The sequence below is a fragment of the Bidens hawaiensis genome, unplaced genomic scaffold (genome assembly GCF_021521415.1).
Source record: "Bidens hawaiensis isolate Kalapana, Puna unplaced genomic scaffold, B.hawaiensis_p1.1 tig00003857_1, whole genome shotgun sequence".
NCBI classification, from domain to species: domain Eukaryota; kingdom Viridiplantae; phylum Streptophyta; class Magnoliopsida; order Asterales; family Asteraceae; genus Bidens; species Bidens hawaiensis.
In genome coordinates this window covers 1166108-1171000 of record NW_027491222.1, presented here as the reverse complement: position 1 = coordinate 1171000, position 4893 = coordinate 1166108, and the positions used below count along the sequence as shown (strand labels likewise).

The 4893-nt window shown below is 32.9% G+C and overlaps 1 long non-coding RNA gene across 1 annotated transcript; it reads right to left on the bottom strand.

Moving 5' to 3' along the window:
• Positions 1–2771: 2771 nt before the first annotated feature.
• On the bottom strand, positions 2772–3780 carry LOC143624519 (uncharacterized). Its single transcript, XR_013152130.1, has 3 exons — positions 3742–3780; positions 2967–3013; positions 2772–2825 (listed from the first exon to the last, which is right to left on the bottom strand). It is a non-coding gene; the product is annotated as an uncharacterized LOC143624519 (long non-coding RNA).
• Positions 3781–4893: the final 1113 nt, after the last annotated feature.

The window sequence follows — 4893 nt, the reverse complement described above, 5'->3', positions numbered from 1 at the left end:
AGAAAGTTAGCAGGGATAAGTTGTTTACGGTTAATAGTTTAAGAAGATTAGGTCTTACAGGTTCAGGGCTAAATCTAAAATGCAGTAACAGCAAATGCTAACAGAACAATTATGTCTAACTTGAAAATTGCAATCAGCATGCTATATGCACTATGGTGTATTATTCAATTTACATATTAAGAACACCAAATAAAATTGTTGATAGATTTGGTACAACAACTCACCTTTCTAAATAGGCCTCCAAGATCAAGCCTCTTTTTTCCGGAATGATATGATCATCATCACATAACACAAGGCGTTGATGATAGCGACTCCATTTTGGCTATAACATGTTTCAGCCCAATCCAAAATGATTCTTTTAAAAACAACACGCTTTGAGCGAATCAAAATTGATACTTTTTTAAATTGTCCCATTTTTGCCTGAACTAAAGTATGTTTTTTTAATACGGGCCCATTTTGACCCGAACTAAATTGATACTTCTTTAAAGAGATGTACTGACCCAAACCAAACCAACTTACCGATCGGTGTCGAAAGGTCAATCAAAAACACTTATAAAATACCTTTACTAGCTAGGGCAAGTAAGGTGTCGAATCCACAGGGAATCAGTGAAAAGTGCTAATCAAGTTTTATAATAATAATAATTAAAGTGGACAGACGATGTTAAGCGGTTTAGTTGATTAGTTTGTAAACAATAATGAGAAAATAACCAAACTCCAGGTTTCAGGTTGTGAAGCAGATTAGACCAATTGTTAAACCTATTTGGAAAACTCGATTGATTACACTTATAATCAAAAGATTAAATATTTGACCTCACTAATTGACAGATGTTAATCCGAACAATTGGTTTGGATGAATAATAACCTAATTGATTACCAGTTTTAGGTTTTGATAAATATAAGTGATTTAATGGCTAAAGATAAACGGGTCAATGACTCAAAGAACTTAATCCTAAAAGTTGATGACCACAAATCAATAAACTGATAAAATCACAAAACATTCAATTACGAAAAACTGTTGAATGCATAAATAAACATAAAAGGTTAATCAACCGGATGATTGATCAACTCTAGTTCCAATGTAAAGATTCAAAATACTAAAAGGTCTTGCTTACAAACACAACCCTACTCCCGGAAATGGTCACAGAAGCTTTAGCCTAGCATAAGCATCTTGGAAATCTTGATTCTTGATTGAGATGATGAGAACATGGATGATTGTGGTGAGTGGTAGGTGTTAGGATGGTGGAGAATGGTCTCCAAGAAGTCCCAAAACTGATTATGATTGAATAACCTCGACTCTAGGTTTTTGGGCCTTAAATATGGAAGAAAATCACCAAAAATCCAATTTTCGTTAGACCTGACCGTAAGCTACGGTCTGGCCACCGTAGCTTACGGTCAGACCACTCTGCCTTACGGTCCTGCTGGGCCAAAACTGTTTTCTTCATAAAATCTTCATTTCAACTCCGTTTTCCTCCCCGTTTGCGGCCACGTCTTCGTATTTCAATTTTCTATATTCTCATGGATCATCACTTTCATTTCCACTCCATCATGAAAGCTCTAAATTAGCTTCTTTAAGCTCCGCACACCTGTAACCATAAAACCTATCAAAGTATTTGTGTTCGTTACATATAAACAAGTAAAACACACAATATAAAACACTTAAGGCGTGTAATTTTACCCACACATCACTTACTGTTTTGACCCAAACTGAACCAACTTAATCCTTTTTACAACCGCCCCTAACGCTTTGGCAAAAACCAAACTGATACTTTTAAAAAAGGCATATTTCGTTCCGAATCAAACTAATACCTTTTCTAAATGGCCCATTTTGACTCAAACTCATTTTGCTTACATCTGAACCGGTTCTGAACTCATCACCCAAACCCACCAACCCGTTCAGTTTGTCAATCTAAAGTTCATGAATCCAATTTGAAACAAAAATAAGTAAAGTATATGATAAAGTGTACATGTTTTACCTGCTTTTGGAGAAGATGGAAGCGATAAGAATGTTGTTAAAGAACCGGCATGGAGAGCTGAATATAAATTCGATAAAACAGTTGTAAGCATGGCAAGAATCAGTGTACTTGCGGTAACTACTTTGGAGCTGTTTAAACCATTGCAAGCATAATCTCAAGGTTTAGCAAAAAGACCAGTGTAACACAAATAAGCATAGTAAACTGAAATAACTGAAGCATGGTATTCTGATATAAATTAATGGAAACAGTTTATTCCAAAAAACATTAATATAAACCTTTAGCGTGTATTATGATCCGTCTGCAACGTCTGCCCATATTCCAAATTATTTTGTCATGTAACCTAAAATATAACATGGCGTTAATAAAATGAAAGTGAAAATTCGTAACCCGTTAATCTATAATCCATTCTGTCCCATTACCCATATGTTGTTAACCCATTATGTTCTTACCCTATTACCGTTAGCAATAGTAGCTTAATAATCCCACGGGCATTTAATCTTCATCCAAAAAAACATGTAGAAAAATGCATATATAAGTGTAATTAAACTGCTAAGTGATTTATTAAACATGCATGTAATTACAAACATACCATCTTCATCAAGTTGTCCAAGTTCTAACTACTCTCTCAAAGTGCAGACGTACTGTAAAATTAACAATCTATATAACATTAACAAAATAATAAATAATTCCCACAATTAATGAATAAAGTAATTGACAGTAGATTAACAAAAGATACAATGATTTTCAAATCAGCATGAATGCTATTAGTAATAATCTATTACCACTTTGTAGATAACATACATGAATAAGCTTGGATTGATGATGTCGTTGAGGAACGTTCAAGGTTAAAACCTGATATTTTACTAGGTTAAACATAAAAAAAATATTTAAACGCAAAGCATAGAAAATCATAAATGTATGTAATTACCCCCACCGTGTTACTGAAGATGATGATAGTAGCTTAGAGTAAAAAGGACAATTGTAAAATCTAACCTGTTGAGCTAAGATAGCCTTCATAAATCTTTGTCTCTCCTCCAAACCTGCATATGTTAAACATAAGTTGAATCAAATGATTTAAAATATCCTTTAATGGCAAAAAACACATAAGTTCTTCAAATACTAAAAAAATCAACGATTATAAGAGATTACATGGCAGGGCCATCTCCGAGAATCTCTAAAAATTCAAGGACCCGGGGCTAGTAAAAAATGGGCCTCCAAAATTTATACGCATTAACTCCTATTAAAAAGTAAATAATGCGACGATAATTATGAAAGCAATAAACAAAACAAATAAATATAGTAGCAAAATAGTTTTATTTAAACACTTAAACGAATGTTGAAATTATCCTACCCTTTTTGGTTTTAAATCAAAAAGTCTTTTTCTTTAAATATATATAAAAGAAGATGATATAACTATTAACACGAGTTCTAATAAGAATTAAACTCATGCCATAGGCCCTATTAATGAAAATGAAAAAAATAATGGCTCTTTATCATTTTTAGTATAGATTGAACATTGAACCTAAAACTTAATAAGATCTAGAGTTAATTTAAACAAACAAGAAAAATATAAATGGTAGGTGCAAGATTTGAATCTGTGCAATCCATTTGGAAGAAGATGGTTTTACCACTTGAGCTAGATCAACATATTGATTCATAAGGATTTGTATATTATATATATTAATACCAGATTTTTTTGTGGGCCTTGGAAACCATTGGGCCTGGGGCTGTAGCCCTCTCTGCCCTCCCTTTGGGCCGGGCCTGTTACTTGGTTACTTGTTATAATATTCCAAAACTTGAGGTGTTTCTAAATAACCTGATAGTTTTTGTAAACTGGTAGAAAAGAGCTTCCATTTTGCACATGTGAAAACAAAAAGGGAAAGATAGATAAACGAATTAACAAAAACTTAAGAATAATAAAATTAGTACCATGTAATGTGACCAACAGTGTATTCCGGAGTTGCACCATATGACCTGATCATAAACCACCAAACCAACCTAATGTTACAACACCTTGTGGGTCAAAAATATATATTCTAAGTAGACATATTCACCTTTTGCAGCTAGGCATTATCAATCCAAATATAAGTTTCTTTTAAGAAACTAAAATCACCTTCTGGATCTTCCCACCTCCCTTTCATCTACCAAATAAAAATATGATCTGCACACCAATATGAGTGTGACCAAAATGGTGAAAATAATGAAATAATTAAACAACATCACAAACATATGTATACCAATTAAAAACTGCATATCACATTTTAAGCCTAAATAAAACCATAAATTGAATTCAAACTAAACAGATTAAACCTAAATAATAAAATAAAACTTCGATTAACAAACGACAGAGACAATGTTCAAAAACCCGATACCTTAGAGAGAACAACAACCGCGGAATCGATTGGATTTTGGGCGGCCAGATTGAAATTAGGGTTGAATTTACTTGCCGATAGTGAGGTATATGTTTGATATTGGTTCAGTCCTACCTTGCGCGCTTGTTTGAAGAAGAATCTGTTTCTGATTTGATAGAGGAGACGATGATGGCGGTGTATAAATAGATGAAATTTAGGGAAACCGATGGCTTGTGAGATTTAGGTGACGGTGAGAGGGAGAGAAAGAGATTAAATTTAGGGTTACAATGCATAAAACAGATCCATCAATTGAATGTAATATTAATTTATTTTTGAAAGCTTGATATATATGGAATAAATTATTGTTTTAATAATATAGGTAGTTAGAATATATTTTTGATTTATTTAATTGTTAAGAAACTTAGAGAAGTGTAAGATATATTTGGAAAAAAAGGGAAATGCTCAATAGAGAGGAGCCTTGTGAAGGCAATCTAATTTGTTTTAATAGCATAGTAGGATGCTCACAACCCATGACTTAATTAAATATGAAATTACCAAGTTTGACTTTT